At 43.7% G+C, this 16,457-nt stretch overlaps 1 protein-coding gene across 1 annotated transcript in view; it reads right to left on the minus strand.

Annotated features, from left to right (window-relative positions):
* Nucleotides 1-16,457, minus strand: part of PSTPIP2 (proline-serine-threonine phosphatase interacting protein 2) — a 275,577-nt gene that overhangs the window by 141,931 nt on the left and 117,189 nt on the right. The window lies entirely within an intron of this gene.

Consider the following 16,457-nt stretch of genomic DNA (forward strand, 5'->3'; position numbering starts at 1 on the left):
GGGGTCACTGCGCTCTCCACCAGGAGTAAAGATAAGCGCTCCTGGTCACCAGCACGCAGGAGACCAAGTCAGAAACCGAAAGTGGGGCTCAATGAAGCATCCTTGATTCGCTTGCTATAAAGGGGCAAGCTGCCCAGGGCTTAACTCAACAGAGGGTGATGAGGTGCATCTAAGTATAGTGCAACATGGTTTTCAAAGCAACAATACAGAATAAATGCCCAGGCAAGTTCAGGCGTTTAACAATAAATCATATCTTCAATATATATATCTCTAGTATAAACAAGTAAGATCAATGGGATACACAAATTACAATGCTAAAAACAACATCACTAAAGCAAAATGTAATAAAATGTAGTAAAATGAGACAGTGCTAGGACCAGTAATGTTACTAGATTGATAGTACAGTGTAGTGTAATAATGAAACCAGGGTCCCTGGAGAAGTGCACTGTACAATGGTTGTGTTTAGTTCTAATATTTGCAAACCTTTATTGTTCACAAAATCTCGGAACGTGCAATGGGAAAGGCAAAGAACCAATACTAGCAGCATGGATAAAGAATGACGTAGTTTGCAAGGCGAGGCCACACAGGTCCCTAATGAAGGGTAATAGAAATGACTGCAATCCCCTGTTATCCAAGAGAAATTGCTATGTCCATATTGCGTAGGGGCAGTGTCATCACCTGAAATTGGGGGAAAGGGTAAAACACCATGGTACAATTTGATGTGCATTGAAACTGTGTGTATTAATAAAGGCTGAAATGATTTGAGCACTACTGTAATCCCACGTGGGAAGTTTATTTTGGTTTTGAAGGTTTGTCTATTTTTCATGAAACTTGAAATACAATGAGAATATTAATTAGAAAATTAAAGAATGACATATTTGACAATCTGTTAATATCTGGGAGGCTGTATAGAAAGGTCACACTAGGATTCAAAATGGAGGATCCTAACTTTCCCTCCAACACTTCCTCAGATGAAGGGGTGTGATCCCCTGTTCTACTTCTGCCCTCATTTTAGCTCAGTTCCCTGCCGTCATTTTCCAATAACTGGTTCCCACTACCTACTATCCTACAGCGAATGTCTAATACAGTCCACCTAGACAAGAGTCCACTGAGCATATACATGAACGCCAGCTCCATACAACGAACCTGGGAAATAAGAATCTTACCGCCAGTAAGCCCCTCCCTTGTACGCACCAGGCATAACAACACAACACAGACAGTGGCCAGTCAGGGCTGTTCTCATACCAAGGCTACAATGGCTAGAATTTGGCCAGAATGTTACTTTGTCACAAACGAGCGCATTATTGCCTTTGGCACTTGTAATACTGTGGACGAGCCGCGTTTTGACAGAGTAACCCATCTGCAAGTCTCTAAATAAGGCCCAATGCAGGGCACCACACGAGGGTACACGAGGGAAAGCGCTATGAGACCCCTGGGTGATCTATGCGCTCTACAAGAAACAGTACATAGACATAGACATACACATGGGTAGGCGCTTCCTACCCACGTTTTTCACAGGGTAGACATCTTCTACCCAGCCAAGAGGTTGGCTCCCACAGAAATATGGTAAATTTGACCTAGTGTAAACCGGTGTAACACCGGGACACATTCAGCAGTGCCTGCACATTGCCCTACTTTCGTGCCGAGCAGCAACGTGCAGGCAAGAGGGATTTTTTTTTTTTAATTCCAACTGGGCCCAAAACAAAGGCAGAAGTTAAGAGGCCATCAGGCCTCCTTTTGTTGGAGTATCCTAGCTGGGAACTATCGGGGCCTCACACCAAGAAGCAATGGACAGGAAGCAAAGCCTCACATCTTATCACTTTACAGGCACTTAAGAGAGGCATACTTTGGACTTTGTTCAGTCCCTGCATATAAGAGATATGCATGCACTGTAAGAATATCAGATGTGCTGGTATGTACCAGTATTTATATGACAAACAATTCAATTACCACTATTTTGTTTTGTTTCTTTTATAGTGCTATTCTTCCCACTGCAGGTGTCAGAACGCTTTACTTCACATGTACACATTATATTTTGACTATAAATCATATGGTTGTAAATCAATGTACAGGATGTGTTATAAAAGACAGTGAGGGCTACCAGGTGTAGGAGTCACATGCCCTTCATAACTCACTGTGCTATATTAGAAGGATTACAATTTATGAACTGCAAGTAAATATCAACTAAATACTTTCATAAACCCTCATTCTTGTTCATCAGACATGCAGCATTCACACGCTCTATGTGATTCTCTTGCTAATCACTTTGAAGAGAAAATAAATCTGATTTACAAACATTTCATCAGACCAGGTGAGCAAGAAAGCCTGGAATCTAACTTCAGTCTACCACCTTACAACACTGCTTTCACCTTGGAAAATTTCAAACTACTCCGGCCTGATTCTATTCGGAAACCATTGGCATCTGCCTAATCAGGGTCTCCTTTAGACATCGCGCCTGTCAAGATCTCTGCTGCACTGTCCAAACAGCTCGCCCCTGCTAATTGCACTTTGCTAAATGTATCTATCAGCACTGGGAAAATCCCCTTAGCTTGGAAAGCAGCACAGATCATACCCATTCAAAAGAAGGCCAATTTACCATCTATGGACCTCACCATCTCTCGACCAATTTATCTGCTTCCCTTACTGAGCTAGATGTTCGAAGGACAAATAAACAATTAACTCAGGGAGTACCTAGAATGAAACAAGGTCTTGGACCCATCGCTATCTGGGATCAGACCTATGCACAGCACTGAGACAACTCTTATAGCGGTCACTGATCTTATAAGATATTCTCTAGGTGTTAACACTCCATCTTTGCTTACGCTGTTGGACTTGACTGCAGCATTTGATACTGTGTCTTATCCTAGGTTGCTCCAGAGGCTGCAAGCGATAGGAATCCACGGCATGCTCTACAGTGGTTCGCTGATTTTTTATCTGACAGAATCTATACATTCATTCTAGCTTCTTATAAATCACGCACCATAGAACTAGACAGGGCTCCTGTCTTAGCCCCACACTATTTAACATCTATGTGGCCCACCTTGCCAAAACCACCAGAGCATTTGGATTCAAGCCTCTCTTATATGCTGAAAACACACAGCTTCTAATCTCCATTGATAAAGAATTGAATAGTGTGAAAGTATGTTTTTCAGCCGGGGTGCAAGCCATTGCGGCCAGGATGACAGAAAACTGTCTCCAGCTGAATACCAGTAAAACCGAGATTATACTGTTTGGAAGGGCCTAACAGCTTTGGACCCCTGCATGGTGGCCTTCAGAAATAGGCTCCGTGCCAATTCCTACTTTGTCTGTCAAAAACTTGGATGTTTACCTAGATCAGTTGCTTACCATGAAAGAACAGGTTTTGGCTACCACGGGCACCTGTTCTTAGGGCGAGCCTATCAGCACTGCTCTTAGAGGCATGCTGTATCCAGTGTATGGACACTCAGCACACCCATCACTTTTGATTGGCTACTTCTTGTGCTTTTTAAAAAGCCTTTGTTTTCATTGGTTTATAGCTTACATTTGTCTCTCCATTTGTTGGTTTAGTCATGCCCTGGATGCTGCCGAGGCTACATGCATTATTTCATGATGGGCCATATAGGTTACTCTTGTTCACTACTTGTTTTGTTAATTTCCTGCTCGGCAGCACACACTCCCTACAGTCTTGCCGTGAAGCGCATCCGGGCCTCAGACAAGCTGTTTACTATCAAAAAGCGTAATGTAAACACCATTACACCGCCAACAAGCTGAACAGAGGTGACATCGCGGCACACTCCCTGCAGCGGTTCTTCCTCCTGCTGCCAGCTAATGCGCTGAAGGGAGTTTTGTATTGCAGCTTGCAGCTGATGTTCCTTTGTGTTGCAAAGCTCCCCTATCCTTAATCTTGTCCAAGGTGTCGAGTACGTCACAGCTGCTGGGACAGTGAATGCCTCTATCATCTCTACCCACAGGACTCAGATGACGTCAGCAACAAGCTGCTGGTCCCCGCCTCTTCTGCCTCCTACACATTTCTTCTTGGTTTGGGTCCAGGGCCTATATAATGTCAGCCCAATGTTTACCATTTCTATGGGAGAAGCACATGCACTTTAGCACTGGTCAGCAGTGGTAAAGTGCTCAGAGTCCAAAGCCCAACAAAAAGAAGGTTAGAAAAATAGGAGGAGGAGGAAGGCAAAGGTTTTGGTGACCTTCAGAGAGGGCCATTTTCAACAAGTGAAAACCCAACACAAGAAAAACCACACAGCAATTCACGAAAATAGAGTACATTTGAATAAACTTTTTGACACCAAAACAACAGAAATTCAAGCAATAGAACCAGAAATATGCAGTTTCAAAGGTTTTAGAGAAAAGTTGCACTCAGAAGTAAGAAGCGACAGTTGCTTTTTATTTTGGGTCGCAGTCGACTGGGTCCAAATCACAAGTTCAGACCGACGATGATGGAGCGCAGCCAGACACAGGACTGAATGTACTTGTTTCTTGATCATAGAGATTTACAACATTGCCTCTGTGCATATATACCATGCACATTTTTGTGTACTGTCTCTCTTGATTGATTATTTTTTATAGTGACTGACTACTGTCATCCTGCAAATGTAGTATCACCCTGAACATAGTCTTTAGTACACATGGTACTAGAGACCAAAATGTCTATTCCACAGCACTTTGGACATTTCAACGTACCAATTAAAGATTAGATATTGGACTTCATGGACACAAAGCTACCTTTATCTAACACATGTCTATGTTACATAGTGTTGGTTATGGTTTTGGTCCTATATACACATATCTATACTACTATTGATCCCCTTTCTTTTCTTTTCAATTTTTAGTTCCGAAAAAGTATAATAACTATTCTCACCATTTATTCATAAGAGAGATAGTGTTAATTTGCTGCATTGGGTCTTAACCTGCAGCATACTTGTCATAGGAAGGATGCATCTGTCATCTTTCCATTGATGCATAGATTGAATGATTTGCTGACATATATAAGATTGATTTTGGAGCATTTGTGTTTGCAGGGTATATCTCAGTCTCCTGAGGGATTAATGGGTTGCCCTGTTGTGGCATGCACATTTCAGAGGGTGACTAAGAAAGCGCAGACTTGCTTGTATCAGGCGGAAATCTAAATCTGGCCTGGACGCCCTCAAGGAGAGCAATATCCATAGGAATGGATGGACGTGTCACATCGGTCAGGAGGAGGGGGTTATTGGAGCCTCAGTGCCCAGATAACCTCAGGGGTGAGGAGCAGCACTTTATTAACTGATTGATAGATTGATTGATAGATTGATTGAGTGATGAACCTTGGCACAAATGAAAGCTGGAGATACAAACATTTTCTAGAACAGGACTAATCAAATTAATAATAGTACCATAAATCCTGCGCTAGCTTAAATTATACTTTTCTAGACAAATGCCTACTAGGAACAGTACATTAAGCGGAGCAAGGACCCCTTACCCTAACGGACCATTGTACAATGACTGTTACACTAAAGTAACTGACCAAGAATACTAGAAGTAGGAACACAAGCTATAACATTAATGCGTATGGTCTCAAGAACACAGTAATCACCCAGAAAATTAGTTAGCACATCAGGTCCCATCTAACACATTACAAGACAGTAGAAGTGTGCATAAAGCTGGGATAGGATGTATTAAAGGTAGTAAGTAATCAGGGGCAATCAAAAAGCAGGAATTGTAAATATTGTCAGAGAATGAGAAGCATACAAGGAAGATTTGAGAAAAGGATTATTATTACTAGAACAACAAAAGAAACCCATTTTCAGCACACCTGGCATAAAGGAGTGGCATTACAATGCTAGATCAGGCTCCTAGAAATAGGAAAAGCAGAATACCCCCTTACCCGGCTATGATACATATATTACAAGGGAGTGGACAACAAAATAGGAACGTTACTAACTTACAAACTCAAAGGTGGCAAAAACTTGCAATCACATAACAGAGATCCAAGATCACAAAGGAAAATAGGTGTGTTGTGAATATGTCAGGAGTGGAAAGGAGTTCCAAGCATCAGGGATTCCACAGAGTGGAAGTTGATGGAAGGACATCAGAAGATGTGAAACAAGATTCTACCCAAAAGTACACATTAATGAGGAACAAAGATCGATAGAGAGGAGGGCCTATCCAGATTAGGACCCCCTCCTGATATTGATGGCCCAGGAGAGGAAGAGACAGCTTAGACCAACCGATAACTAAAGAAGTAATTCTATCATCCATTTAAAAACTCAAGTTTGGTGAAACTCTGGTTCCAGGCAGATTTTCTACCAGCTTCTACAAGAATTGGGTCATTGACATATTAGAACCACTAATATCGATACTAAACACTCTCTGAGCATATGAGACATTATTATCACACGTCTGTTAAAACACAACAAGGAGCCTAACTGTGTTACTAAACAGTGAGAACAGACCATTAGTGGGGAATCTCACAACCACACTGGAGAGGATATTGATCAAACTCATACACCCAGACCAAGAGGGTTTCATAAAAAGGAGAAAAACAGGAATGATATATAGATAGTCCTTTCTCTGACGGATATATAGTCCTCTCCTTGATGGATATCTCTGAAAAGCAGAGGGGGTGAATGGTGTTGCTCTCTCTGGATGCCAAAAGCCTTTAATATGGTTGACTGGGCATTCAGGAGGAAGAGAACAGTTACAAATGGGCTTACAAGAAGAAGCGATAGGCTTGGTCTTAGTGGAATATGCGTCAGCTAGAGCCACAAGACGGTAAATGAAAATTTGTCAAAATCAACATGCATGGGGCGGTAGGAGGGGGGGTGGTTAATATTGCATTGTTTATATATGTATTTCAAAGAAAAGAAAAGTCGCTTGCATCTAAATTGATGTGGTTTATTTGTCCTGCAGATGTCTCTGGTGTGCAGAGCTCTGCGAAATGTGTGCAATCTTTCAATAAAATCTGTCATTAAAAAAAACCAACATGCATCTATTGTGGTGCAAGGAATGGGTGCCCTCTGTCTCCATTGCCATTTGTAATTTACATCAAACCACAGGTGCAAAAGATTTGAGATAGTAAAAATATCAAAGGAATCAAGTTGGAAATAAACACAAAAGTGCTCTACTTGACGAAGACAGTATCCTAACAATCCCATATGACATCATCCACAGAACCACTCACACACCCACCCATACACCCTCTCACTCATCAATCCATAGAGCCACTCACATACCCATTAACTCACCCATATAGCCACTAACACTGCCACTCACTTCAGATACACCTCTCACACAGCCACTCACACATACAGTCACTCACAGAAGCCATCTTCCGACCCCACTGAAATCAAGAACTCACACAGCCAATCACTCACCTATACAGCTACTCACACACCCACTTATTCGCCCATACACCCACTCACACACCCAGTGACTCACCCACACAGCCTCTCAACAGAGCCACTCTCTCACCCATACAATCACTCAGACATCCACTCACAAACTCACGCAAGCACTCACAAGTGTACTCACTCACATAGACACTCACTCTCCAATACGCTCACACAACCAATCAGTTAACCAAACACCCACTCAAACAGCTACTCAGTCACCCATACAGTCACTCACCCATACAGTGACTCAACCATACAGCCACTTAGTCACAGATGCAGCCACTCACATATACACTCACAGACCCATACAGCCACTCACTCACCAGCACAGCCACTCACACACCCACTCACTCATTGATAGAGCCACTAACACACCGACTCACTTGCCTATACAGCCACTCACACACCCACCCACTGCCACTGCCCCTCCAATCTACTCTGAGTTTTCTGTTGAGCTGCCTCTGCCCCCAACACCTGCCTCGCATGGTCAGATGGCTGCCACCTGTCCCTGCCACCTCCCCCCAGCCTGTCCAAGTTCCATGCCCCTACCCGCTCCCTCATGTCCTCCATGGTCTATTTTGCTGGCACTCCCTTCTGCTCTCCATGCTCTGTTGTGCTGCAACCACTCCTCCAGCCTTCCCTGCATGATCAGTTGTTAAGCCCCTTTTTCTGCCCTCTACCCCTCCCTTCTGCCCTCTATGGACCTTTGTGCATGCCCCTGCCACTTCCCTTTTGCCCACCATGGCTGTTGTGCTGCCACTAACCCTCATGCTTGCTATGCTTGGTCCTCTCGGCTGCCACAGCCCCTCCCACCTGCCCTGTGTGGTTAGTTTGCTCCGCCTGTCCACCTCCCACCTTCCCTCCCTTGCCTCGGTGTGGTCTCACGGTTGCCCTCCAAGGTGTGTTGCGCTTCCAGTGCCTATCCCGCCTGCCCTCCATGGTCAGCTTGCAGCTCTTGCCCTGCTCCCTTTCACCCTTGCCCTCAGTTTTCCTTGTGCAGACCCCTATCCCCTCTCTCCTGCCTTGTCTGGTCCATTGTCGTGCCCCTGCCCACTCCTTCCTGCCCTTCATGGTCCATTATGCTGCAACAATCTCTCCTGTCTGTCCAAAATGGCTAGCTTTCTGCCCTTGACTATTTCCCCTCTACTATCTGTTGGGCTTGGCACTGTCCTCTCCCAATTGCTTTCCATGGTCCGTTGTAATGCACTACTGTCTCGCTTGCCCTGTGTTGTGTACTGTGGTGCAGCAACCCCTGACGCCTGCCATGTAAGGTCAGTTTAGTGCCGCTGCCCATCTCCCTCCTGCCCTCTGTTATCCTACTCTTGGTCCCTACCCCATTCCTCCTGCTCACAATGATCCAATGTACCTTACTTGCCAACATGTTGATATTAGTAAGAAAGAGATTTTGACTGAAAAAAACAGGGGAATTGTTTTTCCCCATTAATTTACACTGAAAAAGAGGAGATTTTAGGTAGGAGACAAATAAAGCCCATTTAGGCTCAAAAGCATTGGGAGTCTCCTGCCTGAATCAAGTCTGTTGGCATGTATGGTTGTACTGCCACTGCATCTTTCTTTTGCCCTCATGATCTTTTATATTGCCACTACCTCTCTTGCCTTTACTGCATGTTTGGTTTGTTGCCCCTGCCCCCCATTCCCTTGCCTTTTATGGTCCATCGTGCTGCCACTGCCCCTCCCGCCTGCCCAGCTTGGACAACTTGTTGCCTCTGCACCCCCTTTCATGACTAAAATGAGGATATATTTTCTGAGTTCTCAATTAGCGACAAAGCATTTTTAATAATTTGTTATCTTTATTTTTTTTATCGTATTGATAATTTGATTATATGTTGCATTTAAAAGAGAGGATATGGCAGTACTGCCAGAGCTGCAGACTTTGCAACTGGGGAACCAGGTTTGAGTTTCCGCGTCAGATCTACATCCTGTGATTCAGGGCAAATCACGTAATCTCCTCATGCCAAAAAACAAAATGAATGTGTCCTTGTGTAATGTAACTGATGCTCACGTAAAGCATTCAAATACCTTCGGGTCACGTCTGAGCTATATAAAACTGCAAAAAAACTAAAGAATTTAGTGCTTTGTACACTTCTGTCAGTGGGCAATACTTGGGCTACATTAGGTGGTATTTGTGCTATAGTCTGGCTCTTTTTTCTCTGATGGCTATCTTGAGAGACTTATTTGTTATGAAGCTCCCTAATTTCCTCATTTACTGCAGTATCCTCAGTAGAAAATGCTTTGAGTTTTCCACTTTGATGCCACCAAGATGGCGTTCAGATGTGCCACAGTTTGGGCATGAATACAGAATGTTAGCTCTCTGGTTGCCCATTTGAACACTGTAATAAAGCTGCTGATCACCAGGGAGCTAAGTGGCAGTCTGCATGTATCCTATTTTTTCTTTCTACTGCACTAACCATCATTTCTATGAGCCCCCTCATTTTGTTCCTTTCTAAATTAAATGTTTTAGGTTTTAGCAATTTGATTCTGCCAGCACTCTAGTTGTTGTTTAGAACACTCTTGAAGGCTGCAGTAGAACACAAGGGAATCAACTGACAGGCTGTTCCTGTTGGAAGTACATAATTTACTGAGAATGTCAAACTTTATTCTCATATGGCTAAGAAAGATAGTGTGAATGTACAGAAAATATGCTCTCATTTTAGCTTCTGAAGCACCTTCCACGAGAAAACAGTTTTCTCTCAACCATGGTTCATGAAATCCCAACAAAAGGCTTTTTCACAGGGTAAAATCACCTTAGAACACACCACAATTCCGAACAGTAGTAGGGTACCATCAACAAATGATTTATATTATAACTAAACTATGTTACCACCCTTTATATGTTCTCCTTTTTTGTGACCCTCAAAACCTGCCACTCGCGACAGCGCATTTCAGTGGGGTGCTATCATGTATATTGGTCCCAAGATGGCTGCGAGCACTGCTAGTTTTGGCAGGCAATCAGATCCCACCATGAGATCTGTGCTTAGGCTCCGCCAAGATATAGAAATTTGGTTTTCCTTTAATATCTCCAAAACTACTGAACTAATTTACATCAAATGACAAAAAGCATGTTTTCTGGACCAAGAGCTACCTTTCTGCTAAATTTGGGGTAATTCCCTCTAGCAGGGAGGGCTGTAATCACATCTAAAATCTCTATGGGAATTAATATGGGAAACATAACTTTTTTTGCCTCGCCCCCCATTTCTCAGCCCCCGCTCGACAGATCAACTTGAATTATTAAATGTTGCATTGACACAAGAATCACCAGCGCACATTTTTGGATAATTTTGTGAAGATTTGTCAAACAGCGCCAATGATATACGCAAAGTTCTTTCTAACAAATAAGACATCATTTTTTTATTACATTTGTGTTTTTTAGTTTCATGAAAGTTTGATAAACAAAACAGTTTATAAACAGCCCGTATACACATCTGTTATCTTCTGACACAGGTGTCCAATACAGTGTACAGCAGGGTTGTAAACAGTATGCACTTACATATAAAAGAAAAAGGTTATACCTCTGCTACTATGTAAGATAATACATATTCCAATATATTGCGAAGGAGAAAAAACAAAGATAAATGGGGTGGTGGGTAGGGGGAAGGGAAACAATAGGATACATTAGGCAACGAGGTCTCAACTAGTACTTACTTATGGACGTATGTTTAACAGTAATATACTCCATTAGTCTAAATTACATGATTTAAATAAAGGGAAGGATGTAAGTCAAGTCCATTAAAGAACTTCCGGTTTAGTGATAAATCCTAGAGTAGGCATAAAAATTGCCGTCTGCGTGGTCACTGTACGAGTTAAGAGTTCTAGGAGTAGCAATGACTAAGTATGCTGCATCCATGTACTAATGGGTCTAGGTGGGTGACATCAGTGGGACATTATCGTCATGTGTGTGTACTGCCCTGTCAGGTGTTGCGGCTTGATCTTGCTCTGCTGCGTGAAAATCTAACAGTATTGCATCTCATGCTGGCGCCAATGGTTACTTACGTATCCCTATTGCATCTTTGCGGCAAAGTGCAACACTCTCTGCCTGTACCCAACATAAGAGGGAACGATACCAAGCCCTGGCTACGGGAGGGATCAGGAGATTTCCAGCTGCGTCTACGTAATCGTTTAGCTACTATGAGGCCTAGGTCAATGTACCTGGATGTCACTTTGTGTTTCTTAGACCTAAGATAAAGATCCAGGATGCACACCTCCCAATTCCCGTCCAGTGTCCGCTCTGTGTACGATGCCAGTCTCCTAACAAATTTGGCCCAGTATGATTGTATAATATTGCAGGACCACAGGATATGTATAAGATCGGCCCCCAATTCGTTACATCAGGCACACTTGGCATCTGTACCATTATAAATTCTATTGATTTTGGCAGATGTAAGGTAAGCTCTGTGGAGGATATGGTACTGGATGAGCCTAAAGCGTGTGTTGCAGGGAATTTGCACGGGGCTCTCAAGTATGTGGCTCCATTCACAGTCCGTGACCTGCCGATGAAGGTCCGCAACCCAATGGGCACGCGGAGATAGCAGTGGTGGTGCAGTGTGGGCTCGTAGTGATTCGGCAAACCATTTGGTGAGATGGCGGCCAGTTCCAAGTTCGTGCAAATATTGTATGGTAAGATGCGTATCTGGTTCCTGGAGTGTGGTTCCCGGAGTGTGGTTCCCCATGGCGTGGTGAGCGTACGAGTCACCGCGGCATGCAGTAGAAACTGCCCGCGTGGTAGGCCAGTGTTTTCTGCCAGGTCTTCAAAGGAGATAAGCTGCCCATCATTAAATAACGCTCCCACAGTTAGGATGCCCACCTCCTCCCATTGTATGAGCTCCGCGTTAGATACCTCTCATTGCCTTCTCGGGGTACCTAATATAGGCAGGGAGGGCGCATATAGTATCAGGTGGTGTGTCAGGCGAAGGCAGCGGCAATAGCATTGATAAGCTATACCAAATAAGACATCATATATGTAGGTGCAAACTTTAAAACAGACCTCATCTAACTGTAGTTGCTGCAAAAAAGACAGTGCCAGTGCACGAATACATTGTCTGCAACCGTATTCTCTTAATAAAGGCGTAATATAGTAATTTCTAGGTGCACCATGAAAACAACAAAAAACACGTCAAGAGCCATGAGCCGTGTGTTGACAAACTGTCACATGGAAAACTAGGTAGTTCTGTTGCCTAACCATTACATCTAGGAAAGGTGACCATGGGATGAACCAGGTGAGGTCTATCTAAATCTGGTAAGGATAAACTGTGTTGAGAGTCTACAATATTGACTAGATATGGTTAACTACCATGGGTTGGAAAATACATTGATAAACTGGCCAACACTGTGTTTGTGCCTGGCTAGAGTTAGCCTCTCTTCTTCAAATAAAGAAGTCCACCTGTGTTTTAACACCGGAGTGAATGTTTCCAGCTCATCAAATAAGTGTGAAATCTCCAGTTTGCTGCATAACATTTTGAATCAAGGATTAGAGACAGCCCCGTCCAAAACCAAGCAGTGATGAACTATTCGTCGGGTTCAACAAATCCTGCGTATTAGTCTGTGTACCCTGAGCAACAGCAGGAGTGGGTGGAGCCTAATATGATTTTCAATAAAAGGCATGCTAAATTGTCTGTGGCACAGACAGAGCGACCAACTGCCCGGAAATTAAAGTACTGTCTGTAACCCGTAATGCATAATCTCAATGCCTGTGTTTATGCCCATCAATGGTGGCTAGTAATGTTTGAAAGGGACGGGCCATAGTAATTGCCAGAAATTCACTTCATTTTTTTCAAACTGTTCCTTGAAAGTTCCCCATTACATTCATCATGCCGATGCCAGCATGTTGGTATGGGTACCCTCGTATGCCAAGATTTACAAACAAGATTCCAGTACCATAGTTCTGCCATTGATGCTGCTCATAAATGTACAACTGGAAGGTAGCTATCAAATCCTTTTATTCAAATGCATCCTTAGACGCACTAACTGGAATGTGTATAGCTCAAAGCACTGGATTATTTTCAACAGTTTACCTGTGGCTACTGCAGCAAACGAGAAAGTGACACAAACATTCCTTCACTGAAGTGTGAGAAATGTGTTACACAGAAGTGAAAATTAAGCCAGCTACACAGCATACACCGCTCTACAGTAATGTATGCAGTCTATGCCGATGTTTCTAGTTTAATTTGAAATTGTTATTATCAATGCGGTAGGTATAGTAATAGTACGTTGAGAATGCCTTGGTGTCTTCATAGTATGAAGTGTTTTGTGCATGACAGCAACGGTTGTTAGAGATGTTTTTGCATTCTCTGGCGGGCGCACCACCTAACACTGGGTGGTCTGCAGCTAGCAATGTTCATTGGTTATTCTTCCTTGTGCTCTCATGGAACATGGGGGATGGCAGACATATAGGTTAGACGCGAAGACGTGCACATGCGCGTCACAGAACATTAGCATGGACTCAATGCAGTCAAAACTGAATTGCTGTTCAGCAGCAAAGTTAAAGTGTGTTTGATCTGCATTTCCATGCATTTCCAGATGACTTCCATATTTAATGAATGAGCGTTGGTGGATTATTTTCCTGGTATTTCAGACAAAATGCTTACCCTTTTCTAATACAGTTTTTGACATTAAAGCAAACATGTTCCTCAATCAATTCAGTTTACTTACCGATTTAAGCCGGCAAGTCCAGGCCTCCACATCAAAGGCATGCGCGTGAGTGCTCCGGTGCTGCAGCAAATTGGTAAACAGTAACTTCTAAAGTGTGCCAAGCACAAAGGGAAGACTGAGCAAGGGACAGAAATTGCCAATCACTTTATAGCTTCAAAATAAAGTTATACATTGATTGGCAACGTTCTGTCCCTCCCACCCCTGTGCTGCATCATGTGGCAAGGAATTGGGACTAGAGGCCAGCCTACCTATGCGTTCCCAGAGCCAATCCAGATGCTGCTCCCATAATGTTCATATTAGTAAACAGTATGAGAGCAGGACCATTATTGGCATGAGCAGGAGTACAAAGCGCACCTTAGGAGACCGAGGGGGGCCGCTCTGACTAGCTTAGAGGATTAAAAAGAGGGATCAAATTCTCATGAAAGCATCAGTACAATTAATGAACTGTTTACCCAAGGACAACCAAGACTTATACTGCCCCAAGAGGCTGCTAGTTCTTCATGGGGCAAAAGTAAACAAATAAACAATGCTGCCTCTCTGGGACAAGAGAGTCTTTGCCTATATGACCTAATTGGACTAAAGCTGCACTGGGGCTTGTGGTGGGAACAGGTGGTAAAGGATGACATAGCTAGGGAGTGTAGATGACCATGGACAACGTGTTTTATCAATGCAACATTGTAGTTCTAAAAAAACATTATGACCACCAAGCAGGTAACTGGAACGGTATGGGTACCATGCAGGTAACTGTGGTTGGAACGGTATGGGTACCATGCAGGTAACTGAGGTTGGAACACTATGGGTACCATGCATGTAACTGTGCTTGGAACGCTATGGGTACCATGCAGGTAACTGTGCTTGGAACGCTATGGGTACCATGCAGGTAATTGTGCCTGGTATGCTATGGGTTTCATGCAGGTAATTGTGCCTGGAATGCTATGGGTTTCACTCAGGTAAATGTGCCTGGAATGCTATGGGTTTCATGCAGGTAATTGTGCCTGGAATGCTATGGGTTTCATCCAGGTAAATGTGCCTGGAATGCTATGGGTTTCATGCAGGTAAATGTGCCTGGAATGCTATGGGTTTCATGCAGGTACATGTGCCTGGAATGCTATGGGTTTCATGCAGGTAAATGTGCCTGGAATGGTATGGGTACCATGCAGGTAAATGTGCCTGGAATGCTATGGGTTTCATGCAGGCAAATGTGCCTGGAATGGTATGGGTACCATGCAAGTAACTGTGATAGCAATGGTATGCGCACCATGCAGGTAACTGTGCTTGGAACACTATGCGCACTATGCAGGTAACTGTGCTTGGAACACTATGCACACTATGCAGGTAACTCTGCTTGAAATGCTATGGGTACCATGCGGTTAACTGTGCTTGGAACGCTATGTGCACCAAGCAGGTAACTGTGCTTGGAAGACTATGCGCACCATGCAGGTAACTGTGCTTGGAACGATATGAGCAATATGTAGGTAACAGTGCTTGGAACGCTATGTGCACTCTGCAGGTAACAGTGCATGGAATGCTATGAGCACCATACTGGTAACTGTGCTTGGAACACGATGAGCATCATGCTCAAGACATGCATCAAGACAACTGCCTGCTGTTTTGCCATCTTACGTTCCTTGAGGAAAGTCTTGCCACTTCTACCATCTCAAGCGCGAGCTCAAGTGATAAGGTGTACAATTCTCAGCAGGCTGGATTACTGCAACGCCCTCCTGTTGGGGTCCTCTGAGTTTTTGTTGGATAGGCTCCAAAGGGTCCAATCAGCGGCGGCTAGGTTGGCTCTGGGGCTTCCGAGAAGAGCACATGGGTTGTCTGCCCTTGTGAAGCTACATTGGCTACCTATGAGGCAGAGGATACATTTTAAGGCCCTCTGCCTAGTTTTTAGGGCTCTCCATGGAACAGGTCCTGCCTCCCTGCAATCGAAATTTGTTTGGTACGCTCCAACTAGACAGCTTCGATCTTCTACGGCCAAGTTGGTGAAGGTACCAAGATTTAGGAAGGTCAGAGCTGGAGGCAGATCCTTTGAGGTGGCTGCTGGCAAACTCTGGAATTCGCTCCCGCTCGAGATCAGGCAAATCTCTGAACTTCTTCCGTTCAGGAGAAAGATTAAAACATGGCTGTTTCCCAATGTAACTCTCTAAAATTCACGCTCCAGCTGCCAACGTCCGTTTTGAACCAGTCAGCGCCAGGATGCCTGCAAGGTGACAGTGCGCTTAATAAATGTTTTAAAATAAATTAATTAATTAAATAAATAAATAAATCATGCAGGTAACTCCACTAAAATCTGGGCAGCAAGGGAATAATGATTTTGGGTTGCTGCCCTTGTGCATTTGTCAGAAGAAAACAGACACCTCGGGATGTGTATTGTGCAAAGAAAAACTCAAGACACAGTCGTCATAATCTAGAAACTTGAAACATTTA

This window comes from Lissotriton helveticus, chromosome 2_1, assembly GCF_964261635.1.
Source record: "Lissotriton helveticus chromosome 2_1, aLisHel1.1, whole genome shotgun sequence".
NCBI lineage: Eukaryota > Metazoa > Chordata > Amphibia > Caudata > Salamandridae > Lissotriton > Lissotriton helveticus.